Genomic DNA, 25936 nt, shown 5'->3' with positions numbered 1-25936 from the left:
ACGGGCCAAGTCCAACACTATCCCCTGGACCACTAATGTTCAGCACGCCCGCAAATGCTATCTCATCATGACCCGGTGCTTCTGGAGCTCCATCTGCTCGACATGGCCCCACATGCGTTTTCTTGGTGGCTCCCCCCAGTGCGCTCTGGGACCATGTGCTCCATAGTGAGGTTCAGGAACCCATCATAGACCACTTAGGATATAATTTGTCATCCATAGACAACCCTGTCTACACTGTGGGAGGCCTTTAAGATGGTCATTCACGGGGTTTGTATTGCTAAACCGATGGGGGTGCTTAAGACACTCCAGGCAGACCTATCCGGACCCGAGGTGGAAATTGACGCTTTAGAACTGAGCAATTTTGAATGAGTGAGTGTGTGCTGCTTGCATCTATCGGTAGAAAACTCGTGGAATATGAGGAGGTGGCACTTCAAGAGATGTATTTTTTGAGGAGGGAGGCTCACGCCCAGTGATACAGAGTGGATGACAAAGCCGGTAAGACTCTGGCTGGATTTTTGCCAAACCTTGGGCAAGCGACTATGGGGTCGAACTGCTGGACGACCACCAAATTATACAGGCTGGCAATGCTGCCCTACAGCGTACCATGGTGAACTTCTACGCTATCCTGTACTCTTCCTCTCACCATTCAGTCCCCACAGACTTGACTCCTTATCTGAGCAAAGTCCAGTTTCTCCGGTAGAAGAAATTGTTTAGGTAATTGCGGGTTAGCCTTGTGATTAAACTCCTGGCCTCGATGGCATCAACACTTCCTTTTATAAGAACTTTGCACCTCTGAATGCTCCACACCTTCTTGATATATACTAGGAGTCCGTGTGGACTGGCACACCCCTTCCTTCCCTGCAAGAAGCTCTTATAGTAACCATCTTGAAACCAGATAAGGACTCTAGGCACAGCAATTCCTACCAGCCCCACTTCATAATAAACATCAATAAAAAAATCCTCGCATACTGATTGAGTTGCAGATCCTTCCCCTCCTGCTGCTCAAGGTTTGACCAGACCAATCGAGATTCATGCCTAGTAGGTGGACAGCTTATAGCCTGTGCACGTTATTTGCCCTTCTTCACATGATTGATCTGAACCTAAGAGCTGATGCCCGTTCGCATGCCCCCATCTTTTTCTCCTCCTTGAATGACTCAGGTCGGTAATAAATTCATACACCTGATCCGATTACTTTACACCTTGCCCATCGCATGCCTGCAGATAAATGGAACAATTTCAGCTCCTTTTGTAATAGCTTGCTGCAAACGTCAAGGGTGCCCATTGATGCCTCTTTTGTTTGCTATTGTAATGGAGCCGCTTGCGACTCAGTTGCACCAACACCACTAGCACTGTGTTCATGAGTTTTGTTTCAGGCAGATAATTGTATCTATGTACATGGATGCCATTACTCTATATGTCAGAAATCTGGTGGATATTATAGGCCCTCTTCTCCGGGAGTTAATTTGCTTTGGTGGTATGTCGGTTATCTCAATTAACTAGGCAAAATCCATTATATATCTACTTACGGCTGCCACACAGAGCTTCACCTCAGACTTCCCACTAATCTGGGCCCGAGACCCTGTCTGATATTTGGGTGTTTGGCTCAATCGGGATCTAGAGGATCTGTTGTGAGAGAACTATGACAGACTGTTGACGTGGCACCAGGCCCGGGTGGCCGTCTGGTCAAAACTACTACTGTCCCTTACCAGGGGATTGGCAATGGCAGAAAAGGTCATACTGCCCATATTTTTATACTGATTTATCAATGTGCTGTTCCCCCTATGGCCATTTTTTGCCGGAAACTGTATTCCCACCTGGGCTCATTGGCATGGGCTGGCAAACAGCCATGGGTGGTGTGGAAGGTGCTGAGCTCCCCATTTGACCTGTGGGGTGGGGGCTTCGGGCATGAAATATAGACTTGAACTTCCTTAGTGCCCAGGCATACTTTGCGCACTACTGATTACATTATACACAATATCAGCCACATGCTGCACATGAGGCTGACCATGTGGCCCTGTGTTCTCGTCAGATGGCTTTATATGGCCCAGTACAGTTTATGCAACACTAGGTAGATACTGTGGTATTCACAGTATGGGCATGGAATCAGCTGCTGAAGAGAGCATGCCTTGATCATATGTTTGCCTCATCCGTTCCTATTTTAGGACACCCGCTACTCCCAACGACTGCTGACACAGGTACACAAGCACGCCTATGCTGGATGCAGCTGACCTTCTTTGGAGTGATGTACCCGGATGATAGCTTTGTTGCCCTCCAGCAGGAGTTTCTGGACTCTGCTTCCTCTTTCCTGGACACCATGACTTACTATCAGCTTCAAGTATCACTGCAAGGTCTCCATGACACATTTCTGGCAACACATTCCATGTTCACAGTTCTGGAGGAGATGCTTGCCAACACATCTCCCTGTAAGCTGATCAGATACATCTATGCTAGTATGCAGAGAACCGCACTGATCCGAGCGACCTCTACTCCCCAGACTAGGTTGAAGACATTGAATTGGTGATAAGCAATGAACAGTGGACCTACAGCTGCTCCTGGTCTAAGGCCCTATCCCCAAACTATAGATTGGGCTTGGTTCACTTTAACTTTTTACATAGAATCTATCATATGCCTGTATGTCTGCTGCAAATGGGTCTCAATGAGGATACACGCAGTGCGCACTGCACGGCGCCATGCGCTGCTCCATTTCACCTGGCGTGGGAATGCCCCAAGATCAGAGATTTCTGTGAAGGGGTGTTAAGTGATGTGACTAGCATTACGTGTCGTTCTGCTAAGCCCTCCACCTTAGTTGCACTGTTGGGCCCAGAGGCCCAGCGACTGACAGCTATGTTGTTGCTGCTCGCTAAGCGTAGAGTGACAATGCATTGGAGTAGGCAGCGGGTGCCCAGTGGGAGAAAGTGGCTTCAAGATGCCGCTACTTGCCAGGAGTTGGTCATCTTTCAGGTGCTGACTGCTGTATTCAACTAATAAACTTGTACTAATGAGGTGCAGCATCCATCCAGGCAGAACAAATGTGTTAAAATGACAGAATACTAATTTTTGCTTTAGAAGTAGTTTCATTTTGCTGCATAATTTAGTCAACCCTCCATATAATTTGACCCCCAATTGCCACATAATGCCTAATAGGTAATAGTAACTGGTCTGATCAAAAATATGATTTACCCTTTCTTCAAGCAATTAGTTACGGGTTGACCCAAATGAATCCGAGGCTGACGGGTTGGCACCACGTCCTTCGCTGTGTTTTGTTTTTGACATTGATCAGATAAGCACTTATATACATCTGAAGTACTGGTATCAACAGCTCTGCCTAGCCAGACCTAAAAATAGTGAACTTCCGAATGTAAATGTACTCTGTTCATTCAATTGATATTCTTCCAGGTGTTTGTAGTTGTTGGCAGTTGGACAACCTCTGCAAAATATGCATTGATTGATCGTGCAGGCCAAGTAAATGAAACCGCAGATTCTGCATTATGTATCACTTAAACAAGAAACAAAGGAGAAAAGCCAATCAGCAGTCAGGTGTATTGCAGAGGCCATTCAGAAAAAAACGAATACATTTGTGACTGGAGGTACAAACCACTCATTGAGCTTTCGAGGTCGATATCTATATCTTACATGGAAACATTGCTCAGCGCGCCTCTCCCAGGTAATTGACAGAAAATCAATATTCATCTAAAGGAGCTGCCCCGCATGCACCAAATAACTAATGCTGTATTAAAAAGAAAGGTACTCAAGCCAGCTATATGCTATCACTTGTATCAGATGAAGGAGGCAATTTGATCTAAAGTGAAAAAGTCAGATTTTCACTTTTTGTAAATGTTGAAACTTAAAGATCAGAGTAACTGGGAAGCAACCAATTGTGCTGCGCATGGTAGTGGAGGAGCCAGTGATTCTAGGTCGTGGAGAGAGCTGGAGGAAATCAGGGTGGAGCCTTTCAATTCAAGTCAAATGTCATAGTTATGATTTGGATTTTCAAAACGTTCCACGTAAAATGTACAAGGAAAACTCCAATGTACCGAATCATACAGTTCTTAATAACAGAGTAAAATACATACCCGGGTGGAGTCCTTCACACTGCTTGACCTCTGGAGTCAGGGGAAGGTTCTACAGAATGGTCTTCATCAGTGGCGAAGTAGCAGTTCCTTGACGAGATGAGTTTTCAATTCCGTTCGTTCTGAGATTGGTCCGTGAAAAGATGCTTTTGTGAATTCTGGGTGCATAAGTTAAGAAGTCTTCTCTGTTGGTCATTTCCATTTGACACCTCTGAGTCGAAGGTCTTCTGCCAGGTAGAGTGTGTTGTTGGTTGTTTCTGCACTGTGTATGTACAAGATGCTGCAGGTGTACATTGGCAGTCAGTGTTAATCACTCGCAATAGGAGTAGTCAGTGGTGTAGCAAGGTCAGGTGGTACCCGGTGCGGAAAATTTCTTGTCACCCCCGGCTTGACAAAATGGCAAAATATGTGATTAAAACACATATTTTTGCCATTTTGTCACCCCCCCCCCCACCTCAGTGATGACACCCACTGCACCCCCCTTCCTACGCCCCTGGGAGTATTGTGGGTGTTTGTTTAGTTCTATGATGAATCAGCTGCAGCATGCACAAGCCAGGTTAGAACAGCTTGCCCTATTGGGCTCTGCAAGGAGATTTGTCAGTTTTTAGGGGATATAAAAGCATAGGCTGTGATGCCCTTGACAGCACAGCCAGCAGTAGATTCTTGCTTTATCCATGCTTCCACGGTGCTACTTGTCGCATGTACCTACATTTCTTACATTACATTTATAGTATTGGGTTATAAATAATGAACAATTGTTGGCCTAATTGTATATGTTTGTAACATTAGTTAATATAATGGAATTATATTGCATAGTATTATCAATTGTCATGCACAAAAAAAGTGGCAATGGTTCATCTTCTAGGTGCAGTGTCCAAGCATGTAAATAAAACACACAGAAATGACCATGAGAAACAAGTGTGTAAATAAACATGGTGGGGAAATGCTGTATTTATTTGATATAATCAGTCTTAAACAACTCGTCACTACACCTACCCTCGGAGCAGGACACATCCTCTACCCCATCTTCACTGCAGCAAACAACGTCCACTTCAGCCACACAACACATCCACCATGGACCGACCACCACTGCGTACACTTCACCATCGACAAACCCAAGGCATCCAAACCAGCCCCACGTCCACCACGAAGAAACTGGAGCAAGGTTACCGACTAGAAACTTAACTACAGCCTCACCCGAGACAACCGCACCTGGACATCCGACGCAAACATCGCAGCCAGAGAACTCCATACTTGGATCTCCAATTGCGTAGATGAGCCTGCACTGCTACACAACCCTGAAAAACAACGCCCCAGGAAAGCTGCCTGGTTCACTGCCGACCTCCAAGAAGCCAGACGCACCTGCAGAAGCCTGGAGAAGAACTGGAGAAACACCAAGACAACTGAAAACTACGCCACCTACAAGAACGCCATTACGACTACCACAACAAAATCTGAACCCCCAAGAGGAACTTCATCCACAACAAAATACTCGCCAACTCCACCAACTGCATAGAACTCTTCAGTGTCATTCGGGAATTCAACAACCCATGCAGCAAAGCCACAGACATCACCCCGTCCCAATACCTCTGTGACAAGCTTGGAACCTACTTCTACCCCAAAATCTAAATCCTCTACGACAACTTTGTCGACCATCCACCAGACGCCACAGCCCGTACCGCGCCCTCCAAAGGCACCAGCCAGCCCACCATCCCCAGCTGGACACCGATCACGACTGAAGACACTGCCTCAACCATGAAAGGCATCTACTCAGGGGCCCCCACTGACCCCTGCCCTCCTCACATCTACCTCAGAGCCGCAAATACCATCACACCCAAACTCCAACGCACCATTAAAACCACCTTCAAAACAGGTTCCCCGACGACTGGTAGTGCACAGAAGTCAGGCCCCTGCTTAAGAAGCCCACAGCTGACCCCACCGACCTCAAGAACTACCGGCCCATCTTGATCCTCCCCTTCACAGGAAAAGTTGCAGAGAAAATAGTCAAAAGGGAACTAACTCGATTCATTGATTCATTGAAGAGAACGTCATCCTTGCCCCGTCCCCATCTGGATTCCGAAGAATCCACAGCACCGAGACCACCTTACTCGCTACTACATACGACATCCGCACCCTCTTGGACCAAGGACACTCCACAGCCCTCATCCTACTCGACCGGTCAGCGTCCTTCGACAACGTCTCCCACCGCACACTAGTCACCAGACTTCACGACACCAGCATAAACGGAACAGCCTTGGACTGGATCCAATCTTTCCTCCCCGTAAGAAGCCAAAGAATCAGACTGCCACCCTTCATCTTCAATCCCACGAAATGGTAAATGGATTGTGCAGCCTGGCGCATCTGCTTGGTAGGCCGAAGCCCCCCTTTGTCCTTCCAGTTGAGCAATGCAAACCCGAATGTAGAGATGGCCACATTGTCAGTGGGGTTCTTTTTTGTCAAAAGTACTTCTGCAGAATTCAGTAAAAATTAAATGCAGCAGAGGCTGCCATGTCACAGTAGCTGCCTGCCATTGTTTGGTTGTGTTGAAACAAACATCCAAAGTGAGGGGCTATTGCTGCAATTGAAGAAATGAACTGCCCTGATGCACAGGGAGTTTCTCCTTGCAATGAGGGGGGGAGGGTCATTGTGTTTTTTTTTCCTGTGTGCAACTGCCTTGTCTGTTATAGAGGGAGAGATCAGTAAAAAAAAAAATCTGACCTTTGGAAGTCATGTTCTTAAAAGGGCAAACCTTTCAACTCTCTGAAGCCAGCATCCGTGCAGTCAATCGACTTCTGCAAAGACTTTACCATATCAGAGATGGCTTCACAATGGGAATCCGGTGGTTAGCCCCAACTGTAAAAGAGGTGGGGGAACCGCCAGTTTCACAGAATGGGAATACATCTGGTTTAAAGAGATACTCCCTCCCAGCCAACTTCCACATGACCTTGTCATTCTCTTGGATGGTTTGCAGTACATAGTCCAGATTAAAATGTCTGCCCTGGTGCTGTGCATTTATGCACAAGTGAAGTCACAAGCATTCCCCCCTGACATTGACATTTGTTAATCAGTACATAAACATCTGGACTTACCAACTAATGCAAAAATATTATTTTGTACTGGTTAGGACCAGTGACGTTTATGCACCAGGTGGTCTATAAAAATGACAGTGCAAATATATATAATAACTGGTGCAACATTGCATTCCACTAGTGCAATATATGAAGTATAAATCTATCATAAGATAAGTCTCATGAACAGCTTGGATTCTTTGCTCGCTGGCAAATCATGATTCATTGCAGCCTGATTAATCTGATACCCTTGATGGAGTCACTCTTGATATCCCTGCGTGCTGGCCGCCTCCGTGGCATCTGTTACTATTACGAATGTGTGTTGTCTTTTTGGAGGAGTTTTAGTAGTATTAACAAGAAACACACTACGCTTTAACACCAAAGTATATAGATTACTCCTTGTAGTATCTCTTTTTGGAGATGTAAAAATGAGTTCTACTTTCAGCCACCAAATTTGCATGAGATGAATGCATCAGAGTACAGATTAAGGGAGTACTGATTGAGCTCAGTTCGACCCTGTGGAATCTGTCAGGGAGAGTAGCCTGAGCAGAGTGAACATAAATGTGGATCTAAGATGATAGTCAAAGGTACCTATGATATTTCTGCCACATTAGGCTGCAACAGAAATCTAATTTGATGGTTTTAGTAGAGTTTAGGATTATATGGGATCTATTTACAAAGCCTCATTAGAGCCTGCCAATGGTAAGAATGGTGGTAAATCAAGGCTATAGCAAGGAAATTTTGCATTAGAGAAAAACAGAGCAAATTCATTTTGATGTGTGTGTAATACAAAGTGGTGCTAACTGGCCATGTCTGAAACAAATGCTAATATGTGAATTGCCCTATATCCAAATTCACCACACGGACTCTGACTCAAAGGTTACTCAGATTATTTTCTCCGTTTCGTATTGCGTTAAAGTAGCAACATTAATTCCCCCATGTTTTACCTATGGTGCAAATACAATTTGTTCAATTCCCGATTATGCAAACAAAAAATTAATTTATAATTGGTGCAAAAATGGCAATAAATCACAGGTTTTAGTAGTATGCAATTTAATGGTACTCAATTAGTGGTTAAAACATTAGTCTGAACACTAGATTGCAGAGACTTTGCACTGGTGCACAACAAAGGGTCGATTCCGATCCGGAAAACAATTCCCCCGTACGAATCGTATCCGGAGCCCTTTCCGTACGAATCTTACCCGTCCGTCCGAGTCGCGTAGTACAATCTGCATTCCCTGAATCCGTCCGGATTGTCGCGATCCGTACGTATTGCAAGGCTGAAACTGCGAACCGTACGACTCGTACACACGCCGTACGACCCGACGAGTACGACCGGGACTCGTACGGTAAAGCGCACAATCACATACACGCCTATCCCCCATGATTGCAGGGGTATGGCACGTACCCCTGCGATCATGGGGGGGTATGTGCCGTACCCCACGATCGCAGGGTGTACGCACCGTACACCCAGAGAACATGGGGTACGGCACGTACACTCCGAGATCGCGTGGTACGGTACTTACACCCCATGATCGCAGGGGTACGCGCCGTACCCCTCCGATCATGGGGGGTAGGCACTATACCCGTGGGGGGGCGTTCCGTACCTGTTTCGGGGCGAACTCAGCTTTTACGGCACTTTCCAGCTCCCGTAGAAAAAGGGTCGTACGGAGCGTATCCTACACGAATCGTACTTGCCGGGTCGTACAAAGCAGCCGCGAACCGTACGAATTTCGCATACAGCGGGTTTCCGAGGGCGATTCGTACGGGAATTCTATTCGTACAGTTCCTGGTACGATTTGTACGGATAGCTGCATTGGGTGTGGATCGTACTACGTCGTTTGAACGGGGACGGTTACGGCTACGATTCGTATGGGAAAAAACGCTCCGAACGGCTATTCGGAGCTGTTTTTACTGGATTGGAATCGGCCTCCAAATGTGTTTTCACAATATTTGCTTTTCTAATGCAGAATGGGGCATGCACATTTGCTCCATCTATATTACATAAGGATTTCAGAACAAGGACAAAAATGAGAAATAACAAAAAACAGCTTTGAAACTAAAAAGTGGTTAATGGATATATATATATATATATATAAGAAGAATACATTTGGTGTTATATACCCTCGCTCTGAGTGCGCATTTAATCCTTTGTTGGAACCTGTGAAATTTGTATATAGATATCACCTGCATAGGCCAGGTTGTGTGCTCAACCAAATACCATAAATGATGGTTGAGGAGCTTCACCCCACACAGCTCGGATGACTGTCGGGAGACACCGACGGATAGAGCGGTGCTCCTCATACCTGAGCCGCAGCCAGGTGGGGTGAAGCTCCTCAACCATCATTTATGGTATTTGGTTGAGCACACAACCTGGCCTAAGCAGGTGATATCTTTTTAATTACTTTTTCACTAAAAGCAGTAGTTTTATAAATCTGGTCCTGAAGAATGCCTGAAAAATCTTTTTCACCTAATGCAGAAACATGTCGACCCCTACTGAGTGCGGATATTATTTCTAAAACCGCATTTGCACTTGTCTTTTAACCTTAGGGACTGGGAGACACTAATAAATCTTTCTTTCTACCCAGTTCACCTAATTTTACAATCACTCACTTTTCACCCTTCCCACTTCACACTGCTTTTTTTCAGTCGCCACCAAAACTGTGTGGTACTCTCCTCTCACATATCCATCTCGGCTACGGTAACACCTGACCGGCCGTTTTGTTCTGTCTCCTGCACAAGGAGATCCAAATGATGCAAAAGAGGGCAGTACAGTATGGCTTCTGATGGGAATTTTTCCAAATGTCCTTGAGCCCTAACGTGGCCAGTTCTATAATTGAAAAACGTGCATGGTGTGTTCCTTTGGGTGTTATTTGTACTGCACTTACATTGTGATTCCAGACGATAAATTCACTCCCTTGACTACCAGGTACCACTGGGTGTTTTGACTAATCAATGACTCCAATTTTCAAAATCACTTTCTTGAGATAGACGTCACATTGCAGGATAACTCTTCCATCTGTAACAACCTCACTTTGCTAGAAACCGGAATTCGCCAAACGTTAGACAAACTAGCACCCCTGCGGGAAGTAAGAAAAAAAACAACTACCAGGGAAAAATGGTACACCCCTCTACTTAAAAGCCTCAAAAAGGAATGCCAGAAAACCGAACATCGATGGAGACAAACCAAAGATTCAGAAACCAGAGCAAACTATGTCACCAAGCGGAAACAATATATCCTGGCCATTCGAGATGCGAAAAAAGCATTCTTTACGCAACAAATCCATTAAAACCACAACTCCGCAAAAGAACTGTTCAAAATTGTAAAGGAGCTTAGTAATCCATCCAGCACCTCACAAACCCTCACCCCCTCAACTGAGGCCTGCGAACGTATTAGCACCTTCTTTGTCGAGAAGATTAACAAAATGTACTCTACCTTCACCCCTTCACATTCCCCTTCCCTGTCTGACAACCCCGAGGAAAATTCGCCAACATCAGACAAAGACAATGTCCATCCAGACGCAGGCAATTCCCCACGTCTAACCAATTTTCAACCACTTTCCGAAAACGAGGTATTATCGGTTCTAAAAACAATCAAATCAGGCTCTCCTGCAGACCCATGTTCCCATTTCGTGTTCTCTGAAATTGCACCGACACTCTGCCCTTTCATCACCAAACTTTTTAACCAGTCCCTCACCACCGCGTCTTTTCCAGAAATCCGGAAGCACGCATCTGTAATCCCCCTCCTGAAGAAAGCCGGATCTGACATCCTCAACCCAGAGAATTACAGGTCAATTTCCCAGCTCCCTTACCTCTCCAAGGCTCTGGAGAAAATGGTTAATATACAACTATCCAAATACCTAGAAGACAACTCACTTCTGGACCCCACCCAGACCGGCTTTAGAGCCAACAATAGCACCGAGGCAATGTTGCTGGCAGTGTCGGACAGTGTCAGATGCATCACTGATCAAGGGGGATCTGTGGCTCTGATACTGCTAGACCTGTCAGCAGCGTTTGACACAGTATCACACGACTGCCTAATAAACATCCTTTTGAGCAAAGGAGTGCAATCTACAGCGCTAAGATGGATTAAATCATTCCTTAGCAATCGCACCCAAGCTGTGCGCATGGGCCAATTTCACTCAAAACCCTGTCCCATCGGCTGTGGGGTCCCACAAGGGGCCTCACTAAGCCCCACTCTCTTTAATGTCTATATTTCATCTCTGGCCGACATTGGAAGAAAGTGGGATATCGGCATATGTTCCTATGCCGATGACACTCAGCTGATGGCGACAATGGATGAAGGGTCGGAATCAACCAAGAAAAAACTACACAGCTGTCTCTCCGAAATGGCAGAATGGATGCGCAACCACTGCCTAAAACTAAATGCCGGAAAATCGGAGATACTACTGTTCGGAGGAGCCAAACTCTCTTGGTACGATACGTGGTGGCCACCGTCTCTGGGATCAGCCCCCGTCCCGAAACAGTACGCCAGAAACCTTGGCATCATGATGGACGACGCCCTGTCCATGAAAGACCACATACGCATACTCTGGGGCAAAGGGTTTGCAATTCTCAAACTCTTGGCAAAAATTTTACCTCTGGACTGTCGACGCACAATCACCCAGGCCCTCCTGGTCAGCCGCCTAGATTACGGCAATGCCCTGTTCGAAGGGATGAACGAGCAACTGTTCTCCCGCCTACAGGTCCTACAAAACCAGGCGGCTAAACTGGTTTGTAACAAAGGCAAGCGAGATTCGGCCTCGGCATGCCTAAAAATACTTCACTGGCTACCAATGCGTCAGAGGGCCACCTTCAAACTACTTTGCCATGAGCACAGACTAGAGCCCTTCATAAAACGGGCCCCACCATCCTTCAAGGAAAAATCGAATTCTATATCCCCAACAGGAATCTAAGATCCAACAACTCAGCTCTGGCGAAATCCAAACGCATTTACAAAGCAAGGACTGGTGGACGCGCCTTCTCATACTTGGCGGCTAAAAGATGGAATGAGTTACCTGTGGATCTTAGACACACCACTAACTACCTCCAATTCCGCCAAAAATTAAAAACTCACCTCTTTCCCAAAAACTAACTCCCCAGCACAGTTTCAGTAGTCTCCTTTTTCTTACAGCGCCGTGATATCCCATGGGATGAGTGTCGCGCTCTACAAATACCAGAAATAAAATAAAATAAAAATAGAGTCATACACCTCCCAGCTACCCACACACACACTCAGTCTCCCATACAAATATTTGGGCAACCAATCAATAACCCATATAGTTACTCATATAGCTACTGATCAACACATGCAGCAGTTTACAGAACAACAGACATAATGATGCACAAATTAAGACAGTTTAGTCACTAACCCATGCACTCAGTGAGACACATTAAATCACTCACTCATACAGTCAGTCATGCACCTACTAAATCCTTCATCCAGACACTTATACATCCACTCATTCTTCAATATGTAAGACATATTTTAACTTTACAGAAACATACAGTCACTGGGTGTTGTCATCAGTGATTTCATCAGTGATGTCATTTGCGATGTCATCAGTGATGTAAATGTAAATGTATAGGCATTTATATAGCGCACTACTTACCCGGAGGGTCCCAAGGCGCTTCGACCGCTGCGAAACCCTTCCTGGCTTCCCTGAGAGATGGTCCCTTAATGGGTATCTCCAGGGTGAGACCAGGCATCCCCGGCGGTCTGGTGGGGCCGTTAGTGAAGATGAGGCAAGCTAATGCCCAGAGTTGCCGAGTGTGATCGCTGATCAGAGTGGGCACCGAGGCGAGAGAATTATCGAGTCCGCTGACTCTGGTCCAGAAACCTGCCGCGCTGGGAATCGAACCCTGGTCCCGGGCCGTCCTCTGCTCTCGGGTCTGCCGCCTCTAACCAGTGAGCCACACTACTTCACACAGTGATGTCACTGACCATGTCATGAATGATGTAATATGTGACATCATCAGCAGTGGATTGCGGGTGCGCGATACATAGTTAGTGCCACTAACTATATATGCGAATTTCAATGGTTTTGTGCGAGTAAATTAAGGTTTTGTAAATGCTAATCCCTAACTATATATGGTCTATAACCTATGGTTTTTTCAGTGAATTTTCAAGGTTTTGTAAATGCTAATTCCTAACTATATATGGTCTATAACCTATGGTTTTTTCAGTGAATTTCAATGGTTTTTTAATAGCAAATATCAAAAGCTGTAAAATGTCAAGTACGTGGTAGGTAAAAACATTTTCGTATTTATGCACGCTGATGTGCTTTGAACGCTGCCCCCCCCCCCCCCTCCTCTTTTCTTTTAGGAATATTCTCTCTTTGCAGATAGTGAAGGGTAGGTAACACAGGCCTTTGCCCCCGTTGTAATCCGTCATGCCTGCTTCCCTCTCCATTTGATTGATTGTTATCCTAGCATTTATTGTTTTGGAATTGGTTCTCTTTGGTTCATTCTCTATTTACAAACAAGCACAGAGTCGCAACACTCTGTTTAGTCTTTGCAGATAGTGAAAAATCGTTAAAAAACAAAAGGAATCAAGCAAAATCAGTAGGCCACTAATGGGATCTCTTTTTGACCTCGCTAAAATAGAAACATTATGAACAACCCCTCATGACAAATACGAAACTAGTGAGAGGAACTGAGCTCGACACCCTGATGGCTGCAAGACAGCTCGGCTTCGCCGCCCACGCCACCCAAAATAACGACAAACACTATGCAAATATTATAAATATATACAACACACCAGCAAAGTAACAGGGTAAAACGTTTTATTAAATAACTATTTACATGGCAGCCTGCTGCAACATCGATCCAAACAAGCCTTTGTATTTTGGGCTCAAAATAAACCATCAATAGTAAGATTTTCATAGGTGAGTGTAGGTTCATGATTTTCCATCCACAGACTAAAAGCCTGGAGTGGGAGTGAAAGAACAATAACTAGGTAAGAAGGAAGGCAGAGGTTGTGGGAAGGACTCTGGATATGGTATGTTGCTTGGTCCCTGAGATGCTTCGATGTCACTGCCTTGCACAAATGGCATAAGTCCTGGATGTTGGGTGCCATAGTTGAGGGTTCGGAGCAGCGCTTGTAACACTGTCTGAAGCTTATTTGCACCTGCTGCAGCTTCACTATTCTCAAAGTAAGTGGGGGCTGTTTGTGGACCTGACTGCATTGGAAAACAATGTGATGCGGTGCCTCCCTGAACCGCTTGACGGAGGCCCCCGAGATAATTGCGCCTGCTCCACACCTTGTCCCACAATCCGTTTGACCTGAAGACACGTCCTGCGGTGCCCTGGTCCGACCATCACATATACCTGCGCCAGGAGACGGCGTGGGGTGCAGTAGAAGGGAGAGGCGGCGCGAACGAGCCTCCCCAGGTGGAGGTTTCTCAGCTACACCCCAGCGCTTCACTCGACCAGCTGACTTGTGCCCGCTCTTGCGACACAGTGCCTCGCTCGGCCAGCTGAATTGCGCCTGCTCTTGCTATTACAACGTCTCACCCGCCATCCAACGGAATTGCACCAAATCTTGCGGTACAGCGAAAGGCGGCTGCTACGGAGCTCACGAAATGGTGGTCGGCTCCACAGACTTGGGCCTGGCCTGCAAAGATGGCTCTGGGCAACCGTGGAACTCGGACGCTTGACTGCTAGGGCATGGGCCCCATTCCCAAAAGAGTCCCCTCAGCCTTGAAGATTCTACAACAGTCACCGGGACCCCCGACTCCCGTAGACTACCGGTGGGGAGCGACTGCCATGATTGCTCGCGGAATGGCCACAACGTAGCCACGAGATGGTGGTCGTCTCATGCTATTGCCAGCTTCAGTCTGAAACATCCAGAAACACTGTAGACTGCCAATTCGATCAGTTCCGGTGGAGCCGCAACGTGACCCGGAAGAGAAGAACTTGCCCTTCCCTCTTTGATTGATAGTTCTTGTTGCCTGTCCCTTCTCTTGTCATTTAACAGAACTTTTTGGACTGCTGAAAGGGGTTGTGTTCCGACCGCTAGTTGGTGGAGACATTTTGACTATATTCTGGACCTGCGTTGTTGCGTAATGCGTCATATGACGCACCGCGTTAGCGCACCCGGAAGTGCTGCGGTGCGCGAGGCGCAGCTTCCCGGAAATGATCCAGAGCGCGGCGCGCAGTGCGTAACGTAAGCATAACAGGTCATGTGACTTGTTAATAAAACTTTTCATTGGTTCATTTTACTTTTGTTATTCTAATGATGAAAGGCTTGTTCATATGACCTAAAAATAACACTTTTCATTGCTTTCGAACATTTTTTTTTCCCAAATGATGAAAGCCCCACCTTTTTATTTCTCACTCTGACTTGTAAAGCAAAGGACCCAGATGCATTTACAGTTTATCACTAACAATGTTCCAGGCTAATGTATTTTCCCGGGAAATATACAACTGTCCTGCAAGTAAAATATTCCTATTTCGAGAAAAAGGGCGTTTCTTCGTCCCATGAGGGAGCCGTTGAGCAAAAGAGGCTCGGCCTGCTGTCTTAGTCGCTGATAGGCATGAATATCGGATTCTTATCGATCACTTTATGTTGCAGGAGTGGAAAACACAACAGCCCTTGACCATTTATCTTTATTGCGTTCCTGCGTATTATACCTTTTAACCGTCATGTAATCGGGCTGCTTTATTTCACTTGCCTTTTACTGATTCGAAAACAGTGGCTATTATTCAAAACTTTACCAAAAAAGGTACTACTACCATGTTTTGTTTTAAAAACATTTATTGTGAAAATGTCAGTATACAAATACGGGCCTATAACCACGTGGGCCGGCCACGGAGCAAACTGGAATTGTATATGATGAGGGGACATTTATACTGTAGAAGAACGTAACGGGCGGGCCATTAGGTTGCAAGAACTAAGGTGTCTAACAGTTGCGGAATCGGTGGACGAACATTTTATAATTAAAGTACGACAGGCCCAGTTACAATAAAATTATCTAGATATACATTTGCGGGCAAGTACCATGAGTGACGTTAATTCGATCTTTCAATAGTACAGTAATCAATAACACATCAGAACTTAATATCAATTGGGATGTCCAAATGTTCAATCAGTACTCGTCCCCGCCCCCCATGTGCTTCAAAACTGCATACGTATCTCATGATATCAAGGTTGGGCAACCAGTACACAACAAGGAGTTACGAGTCCCATTTATACCGGCGCCATTTTGGGCAAGGCCGGGCAGGTCCAGGATATAGTCAAAATGCCTCCACCAACCAGCGGTCGGACCAGAACCCCTTTCGGCAGTCCAAAAAGGTTCCGTTAAATGACAACAGAAGAGATAGGCAACAAGAACAATCAGTCAAAAGAGGGGACGCTTTCGTGAATGGGACCCATGCCCTAGCAGGCAAGCGTCCGAGTTCCAAGGTGTCCCAGGGCCATTTTAGTGGACCAGGCCCAAATTCAAAGAGCCGGCCGCCATTTTGAAAGTCTTGTTGCAGCCGCCTTTCGCTGCACCGCAAGAGTAAGCGCAATTCAGCTGGATGGTGGGCGAGACGCTGTAGCCGCAAGAGCGGGCGCAACTCAGCTGGATGGGGGGTGAGGCACTGTGCTGCAAGAGCGGGCGGAACTCAGCTGGAAGGCGAGTGAAACGCTAAGAGGCGCCCCACTGCAGATGAGGTACCTCCACCTGGGGAGGCGAGAGAGGCCCATTTGTGCCGCCTCCCCCCCCCCGGGCACCCCACGCCGTCTTTCGGTGCAGCATTGTAGGATGGCCACACCAGTGAAACTTGCTGGACACCACCTCGGTGCCATCCGGATCTCGGCGCGTTCGAGTCACTGTACCGCAAGAGCGGGCGAAACTCAGCTGGATGGAGGGTGAGGCACTGTGCCGCAAGAGCGGGCGCAACTCTGCTGAATGGCGAGTGAAACGGTAAGGGGCGCCCCACTGCAGATGAGGTGCCTCCACCTGGGGAGGCGGGAGAGGGCCGTTTGCGCTGCCTCCCCCCCTGGGCACCCCACGCCGTCTTTCGGCGCAGCATTGTAGGATAGCCACACCAGTGCGGCAACTTGCTGGACATCACCTCGGTGCCATCCGGATCTCGACGCGTTGTGCTGCCTTCGGCCTATTCGCACATTGGTCCGCTACTGACGCTGCCTCACTGGCCAACGGATTTTGTAGGCTTTTTATAGCCCAAAGCCGCATAACAGGTCATGTGACTTGTTTATAAAACTTTTCATTGGTTCATTTTAATTTTGGTTTCCTAATGATGAAATGCTTGATCATATGACCTAAAAATAACACTTTTCATTGGATTGAAACATTTTTTTTTCCCAAACGATGAAAGCCCCACCTTTTTTTTTTCTCACTCGGCAATCCAAAAAAATTCCGTTAGATGACAACAGAACTATCAGTCAAAAAAGGGGAGGGCAAGTTCTTCCCTACCGGGTCACGTTGGGGCTCCACCGGAAGTCATCGAATTGATAGTCTACAGTGTTTCTGGATGTTTCAGACTGAAGCTGGCGTCAGCATGAGAGCACCACCATCTCGTAGCTCCGTCGTGGCCATTCCGCAAGCAATCATGGCAGCCGCTCCCCACCGGAAATTCAACTGGATGGTGGGCGAGACGCTGTAGCCGCAAGAGCGGGCGCAACTCAACTGGATGGTGGACGAGACGCTGTAGCCGCAAGAGCGGGCGGTAAACAGCTGAATGGCGGATGAGGCACAGTGCAGCAAAAGCGGGCGGAAAACCGCTGAATGGCGACTGAAACGCTAAAGGGGCGCTGTGAGAAGTTGGCCCGATATGCAACGTTTGCTATTCTAGCGACCGCTATGTATCGTTCCAACGACCCTTATGGTGTTTGGTTGTAAGTCAACCTATAGACCAGCCATCCTAGTAGCGTGGATACGAGCAGTCTAAGGCTAAAGACTCGAGAGGGCGCGTTAAGCCGGCTGTTTACCACACATGTACCCCTTGAACACCCAGTGAAAGGACACCACACAAGTGTTATGAAAATAAACAGGATATTTATTAAGAATCACAACATTCTTCTCTGGTTCCCTCGAGGGGAGGCATGTCTCCTTCTGGATTAGAAGGGCTAAGAAGCTTCTCAGCCTTTCTGGCATCATAAGTCTCTAGGAGACCAATCAGAAAGGAGGTGGTGGGGTTAGCCCCTTGCTTAATCTTCCTAGAGGTACATACTTGTCGTAACTCATGGAAGTTAAGCGCAGTATATCTTGAAGGGATGACCTGTGGAGGGTCAACTGACACAAGGGGAGACTCAGAGTTTCCTCCTTTGTCCGACATACTGTTTCTAGTGTGGTGTAAGTGATGCACCTACCTACACTATGTGTTTACCTACTATTCCCTTGCTAAGAGTTGCAGCCAAGGTGTGCTAAGCCTTGAGGAGCTGCAACAGCTGGTTCAGTAGAACTCAGAGTATTCTAAGCTTTAGTTATATGTACTAACAGTACTTATGTGATCTTTCAACAAGATATTCTTAGGATACGTGTGGTAAAACAACAGCAAGCTCAAATCCCAACCGCTGCTCACCAATGTGAGAAGTTGGCCCGATATGCAACGTTCGCTATTCTAGCGACCGCTATGTATCGTTCCAACGACCCTTATGGTGTTTGGTTGTAAGTCAACCTATAGACCAGCTATCCTAGTAGCGTGGATACGAGCAGTCTAAGGCTAAAGACTCGAGAGGGCGCGTTAAGCCGGCTGTTTACCACACATGTACCCCTTGAACACCCAGTGAAAGGACACCACACAACTGTTATGAAAATAAACAGGATATTTATTAAGAATCACAACAGCCCTGTACTCTTTATGAGGACAGGGTACTAAGCACAAACCAAATCTCTTAGGAAAATACTTCAAGTGCACAATTAAAACAAGTGTCCGAGGACACGGAAAGTTTAAGGTCTCGGGCGGACCCGATAAGGCAAGTCGGAAGCGAGGGACTCGGGACCCTAGAGTAAAGAGGCTATGCAGGCACCTAAATGCCGAGTTACCTAGCCACGAGGGCTGCGGCTGCACAAGTCTTACAGGCGTCGGGGTCTTCGCTGACGAGCCAGGAGCCGGAAGAAAAGGAGTTGCTGGCCGGCAACCAGTGATGAATAGTTCGTAGAGATCCAAGCCTGGATCAGAGATTGTTGATACCTGAAAGCAGAGGGGACCAAGTTCGTACTACTAGCCAGTAGTCAGAGGGTACCAGGAGGGCACCGGTTGGCCGTCACCTCGACCAGGTGAGTGGGCGACGCTAGGCTCTGCAGTCTCACGGACCAGGAGGCGTTATCGGCGACCACGGTGGAGGCGCGAGCTGTCCCACGAAGGATGATGCTGTCGGCGTCGCTGGGCCCAGGATGGGGCAACAAGCCTTGGCAGATCTCAGGGCCACGTGGTGGGCCTAAGATGGCATCTTGAGTGGACCAGGAGGGTCCGGGGTGCTTCTCGCAAAGATGGAAGCAAGGGCCAGTCTGGAGCAACCAGACCAGCAGTGTTGATTGTCGGATGTCGTCACAGAAGGGCACAAGCCAGCGGCTAGTGACCAGACAACGTGCTGAGCAGTGAGCAGAAGGGCCCCACGCAGATCGTGGAGATGCTGGGAGACTGCACTTCGGTGCTGGAGCGGCTCAGGGTCGGGGCTTCTCGGACCCCAGAGCACTCACCAGAGAATTGCTTCGATGGTCGTGCTGGTTAAGAGCGTGCAGGTTCTGATGATGGCCGGTCCCTCGAGGTCTCGTCGCACCCACAGATCACAGCTGAGCTGATGACGTGGGTAGAGGTCAGAGGTGCCAGGGAAGCCGGTTCTCGTCGAGCTGGGCCGTCGGATTCCTTGAGGAAGGACTTACAGCAAACCGCAGAGTTCTTAGAGGGTGCCCGCTGATGCAGGGTGACTACTCCTTAGTCACAAGGGAGAATCTTGAGAAGAGTCTTGAGTGTCCTTTCGTAGAAAGTAGTTCTTGATTCAAAGATGATCTGATTTGGAAGGGTCCCCGCTCCGGCCTTTATTCTAAAGAAAGGGGTGGGTACATGACTAGGTCCTGCCCTAAGGGTGGGACCAGGAAGGGGGGTAGTTACACCCCTCTCCCCTGCCGGACTTTCCCCAGGCCAGGGCTGGCGCCCCTGGAACTGGTTCTGACCGGCAGATGCGTAGTGAGCACCGGGGTGCCACTCCGCAGTCACCTTCTCGCAAAAGCCCTACCTACCCAGAATACACAAACCCTGTCTGGGACGGTGCGAACACCGCCCTCGACAGGAAACCCTTTGTCCAAGCGCTCCTCGCTGGAAGGACTCCCAGCAGCAGGAGGTCAGACTCGTGTCTGTGGTGGCAGCATCCATTTTGTGGAGCTGAGGCTTTAGTTAACTTTAACCGGGGTTCACAGTTACGTACATGTCGTGTCCCTCTAGAAGGGCGGAATGCTAACCTCGTCGCCAGAGTTGGTGAGAGGGCAGCATCCCGATTCGTATGACACCTTACTCGACATGTCTTGATAACGCGACACCGAAGTTACCGATGTGGTACGCGTTACCATGGAACAGCCATTGGATCTTGGTTCCGCAAGCTGCAACCGGGCTCGGCTCGGGCCAGAGCCTAGTTCACACGAGCCCATGCACTCTGCCTTCAGGATTGTCAAGGCCTGCCATAGGAGTGACTGATAGGAACTCGAGTGTCCATTGTATGGTTAGATATAGGGCTACTATATCCAAAGCAAAGTGTGATTACACGACTTCGCCCCAGCTGTCATGCAGCCAGTTGTGTCAAATTTAGGAGGCCAGCCAGGGGTGGCATAATACATGCTGCAGCCCCTGACGGCCCTGGGTACACCTATGCCCTGAGTTACAGGGTCTGATAAGGTGGCCCAGTACCAATTGGTAAATGCACCTAGGGTACATATCGTAATTTAGAAAGAGAACAGCCAGGCTGTGGGTCTGATTGGCAGGCCCACAGCCAGAGAAAGTCGTAAACCACTGAAACAAAAGCAAAAAATCTGGGTGATCATAGGATTGCAGACCCTACTCTCCTACATGACCCCCCCCCAAATGTCGGAACAATAAGCTAACCTTGACCAGGTGAGTCTTCTTGTTCTAAGTGGAAATATCTGGAGAGCCCATCGGCATTGCCATGATCAGTACCAGGTCTATGTTCCACTGTAAAGTCCATCCCCTGTAGGGAAATGGACCACCTAAGCAGTTTGGGGTTTTCACCCTTCATCTGATTTAGCCACAAGAGGGGCTTATGGTCGGTCTGAATCTTGAAGTGAGTGCCAAACAAGTATGGCCTCAGCTTCTTCAGGGCCCAAACCACAGCAAAGGCCTCCCTCTCAATAGCTGACCAATTCTTCTCTCTAGGGGTCAGCCTTCTGCTTATAAAAGCAATGGGCTGGTCTTGACCATCAAAATTCAGTTGAGAAAGAACAGCTCCCACACCCAACTCAGAAGCATCTGTTTGGACAATGAATGGTTTGGAGTAGTCCGGACTCTTGAGGATAGGTGCCGTGCACATGGCCTGCTTTAGGTCATCGAATGCTTTTTGACAGCTCACTGTCCACTGAACCTTTTTTGGCATTTTCTTGCTTGTCAGTTCGTTTAATGGTGTCACGATGGAACCATAGTTCCTGAAAAACTTCCTATAGTAACCAGTCAGGCCCAAGAAAGCTCGAACCTGAGTCTGGGTGGTTGGAGAAGCCCAGTCCCTGATTGACTGTATCTTGCTCTCCAGTGGCTGAACCTGGCCTCCACCTACAAGGTGGCCCAGGTATACAACCTGTGTCTGCCCTATCTGGCACTTGGTGGCCTTGATAGTGAGGCCTGCTGCTTGCAGAGCCTCTAACGCTTTCCGCAGGTGGACCAGGTGATCCTCCCAGGTGGAGCTAAAGACAGCAATATCGTCAAGATACGCCGTACAGAAGTCATCCAGCCCAGTAAGGACTTGATTCACCAACCTTTGGAAGGTGGCAGGTGCATTTTTCAGACCAAAGGGCATCACCACGAACTGATAATGCCCACCAGGGGTTGAAAATGCGGTTTTAGGCTTGGCGTCCTCAGCTAACCTGATTTGCCAATACCCAGCTGTCAGGTCAAACGTACTTAAGTAGTTGGCCGAAGCCAATCTATCGATAAGCTCGTCTGCCCTTGGTATTGGGTGGGCGTCAGTCTTAGTGACTGCATTGAGACCCCTGTAGTCTACGCAAAACCTCATCTCTCTCTTACCACCCTGGGTGTGAGGTTTCGGCACTAGAACTACGGGACTAGCCCAAGGGCTATCCGAGGGTTCAATGACTCCCAGCTCCAACATTTTCTGCACTTCACTCTTGATGCAGTCTCTAACGTGATCAGGCTGCCGGTAGATTTTACTCTTAACGGGCAAGCTGTCACCAGTGTTAACCTCATGGGTGCACCAATCGGTCTGACTGGGTGTTAGAGAAAACATATGTCTGAACGACTGAAGAACCTGTTTACAGTCGCTCTGTTGATGTTCGGAGAGGCTGCCACAAAAGACAACACCATCTACCGATCCATCGTCAGGATTCTGAGTGAGCAGGTCGGGGAGAGGGTCACTCTCTTCTTCCTGTCCCTCATCTAGGGCCATGAGCAAACTCATGTCCTTCCTGTCGACATATGCCTTGAGCCTGTTGACATGAAGCACCCTGTGGGGGCTCCGGGGAGTTCCCAGGTCGACCAGGTAGGTGACCTCTCCCTTTTTCTCCAGGATGGTGTAGGGCCCGGACCATTTGTCCTTGAGTGCTGCTGGGGCCACTGGCTCCAACACCCACACCTTCTGTCCGGGCTGATAAACAGTCAAGACAGCCTTTTGGTCATGCCAAGCTTTTTGGAGTTCTTGGCTGGCCTTAAGGTTTTCAGATGCCTTCTCCATGTATTCAGCCATCCGCGAGCGGAGGCCAAGCACATAGTCCACTATGTTGGCTGCAGGCTTTTTGAGAGGTCTCTCCCATCCTTCCTTCACCAAACACAGGGGTCCTCTTACAGGATGCCCGTACAAAAGTTCAAAAGGGCTGTAGCCAACCCCCTTCTGTGGGACTTCTCTGTAGGCGAACAAGAGGCAGGGGATCAGGACGTCCCATCTACGCCGAAGCTTTTCAGGTAGTCCATGAATCATCCCTTTAAGGGTCCTGTTGAATCTCTCAACAAGCCCATTGCATTGTGGATGATAGGGTGTAGTGAACTTGTAGTTGACACCACATTCCTTCCACATAGCAGTTAAGTAGCTCGACATAAAGTTTGCACCTCTGTCGGAGACGACCTCCTTAGGGAAGCCCACTCTGGAGAATACTCCAACTAGGGCTCTTGCCACAACAGGTGCTGTAGTGGTCCTAAGGGGAATAGCTTCAGGATACCTGGTGGCATGATCCACTACCACCAGTATAAACTTGTGCCCTGATGCTGTTGGTGGTTCCATGGGACCGACGATGTCGATCCCCACCCGTTCAAAGGGCACCCCCACCACAGGCATTGGTATAAGGGGGGCCTTTGTCGTGCCACCTGACTTACCACTGGCAAGTGACACAGGAGCGGCAAAACTCCTTGGTATCTTCGTTCATATGAGGCCAGTGAAAGTGTGAGACAAGCCTGTCCCACGTTTTCGTCTGGCCTAAGTGACCTGCTAAGGGAATCTCGTGGGCCAAGGTAAGTAGGAAACCACGCTGAGACAAGGGTACAACCAGCCTCCTGGTCATGCCAGGCTTGGGGTCTCTTGACTCAGTGTACAGGAGTCCATCTTCCCAGTATACCTTGTGGGTACCTGTGGCGTTCCCAGCAGCCTCAGCAGCAGCCTGCTGTCTGAGGGGTTCAAGAGAAGGGCAGTCTAACTGGTCCTTCCCCAGGTCTTCCCTTGAGGGTCCCCCTGAACCCAAGAATTCAACTTGATCAAGTTCGAACTCCCTAGGCTCAGTTTCCCTCAATTCCTGTAGGTCAGCCTCCTCTGAGACTTGATCCACGACCTGGGGCAAGGGGGAAGGCGCAGCCTTAACCCTACTGCTCTTTTTCTTGGGAGGTGTCTGGTCCGTTGTTCCAGGATCCAGCACCTGCTCAGTGGGGCATTTCCTGACCTGTGACCTGGTCACAGCGAACACATGTGCTGGCAAACCTAACATTTCCATGTGAGTCCGGTGCTCCACTTCTGACCATTGTGATGACTCCAAATCATTGCCCAACAAACAATCCACTGGGAGGTCTGGACTAACTACAACCTTCTTTTGGCCAGTTACCCCTCCCCAGGAGAAAGCTACAATTGCCATACTGTGATTGGTAGTGACATTGCTTGCATTGGTCACCAGGAATTCTGTACCTGGCATGATCTGTCCAGGGTCCACAAAGTTAGGCGTCACCATGGTGACGCTGGCACAAGTGTCCCTATAGGCCTGAGCCATTTTTCCATTTGTGAAAGGCGTCTGTCGGTATTTGCCCAAAGTATTGGGACTTACGTCGGGGGACACGTCCACGTCCCCTGTACTGACAAGGACAGCCTGAGTGAGTGTGCCAACTAAGTTGTCACGCCCCTCAGAACCCAGGGTTAACCCTACTAAACCCTTGGGAGGCGCACTACCACTGCTGACTGTACTAGGGGGCACAGGTGCCTTAGGGGCTGCAGTGGCAGGAGTCTGCGCTCCTCCTTTCTTGGTGCACTCACTAAACCAGTGAGATTTACTTTTGCAGTACTGGCACCATCTTTTGGATTGGCCTTCTTTCTTCTTTTGGGGAGCCTGACCCCCACCCTCTTTGGGTTGTTGGGGACCTGTCGAAGACTTCTGGTCATTTTGTTCCCCCTTAGAATCTTTACCCTTCTGGTCTGCTTTCTTCTGACCACCTTGATTCTGGCCCTGGTTCTGTTTAACTCTCGTACGAACCCATCTGTCTGCCTTCTTTCCCAATTCTTGGGGAGAGGTCAGATCCGAGTCGACAAGATGCTGATGCAACAACTGGTTCTGACAATTGTTTAAAATTTGTTCTCTCATCATCAAATTATACAATCCTTCGTAATCAGTAACCTTACTGCCCAGCAACCAGCCCTCAAAAGCCTTAGTGGCACAATCAACAAAATCAGACCAATCTTGAGACTGCGTTTTCTGGGTATCCCTGAACAGCACCCTGTACTGCTCAGTGGTTAGGCCGAACCCTTCAACGAGTGTATTTTTCAAGACTTGGTAATTGTTTGCATCCTCCACCCTTGTGGTGAGGAGCTTGTCTCTTCCTTTTCCTTCAAAGGAGAGCCACAAGATAGCTGCCCACTGACTCTGGGGTACACCCTGCACAGTGCAGGCCCTCTCCAAAGCAGTAATCCATTTGTGGATGTCGTCCCCTTGTTTAAAGGGGGGCACTATCTTACCAAGGTGTTTCGTATCAAAACTCCTTTCCCTATTGCTAGGTATAATGCTGCCACCAGTGGGGACCGCCCCACTTAACTGTTGCTCTCTAGCAAAGGCAAGCCTCTCTTTGGCCAGGGCAAGTTCTTCCCTTTCGATCCTCAGATTAGCTGCCCTTTCCTTAGCTTCGTACACTCTCCGCTGAGGGGACGTCATCCCTCTTTGCGAAGAGTTGTGAGAGCCATTGGTTTGAAGGGATCTGCCAGAGCCTCTTGACAGAGATCTGGCTCGTCCATTCCCAATGTTAAGCTGACCTGATAGTGGCCCCAGGAGTCCCCCAGTACCACTGTCATGTTTGCTTAAGTTGGACCTGCTTAGTCTAACGACTTCTACCTGTCCCTTATCTGCCTCATCCCCAGAGGGATCCTCATCCTCATCCTCCTCCACATCTTCGTTCTCAGTTGCGAGGTGGATGAGGTCAGGATCGTCT

The sequence above is a fragment of the Lissotriton vulgaris genome, chromosome 2_1 (assembly GCF_964263255.1).
Source record: "Lissotriton vulgaris chromosome 2_1, aLisVul1.2, whole genome shotgun sequence".
Classification (NCBI taxonomy): Eukaryota; Metazoa; Chordata; class Amphibia; order Caudata; family Salamandridae; genus Lissotriton; species Lissotriton vulgaris.
This window is presented reverse-complemented; position numbering follows the sequence as displayed.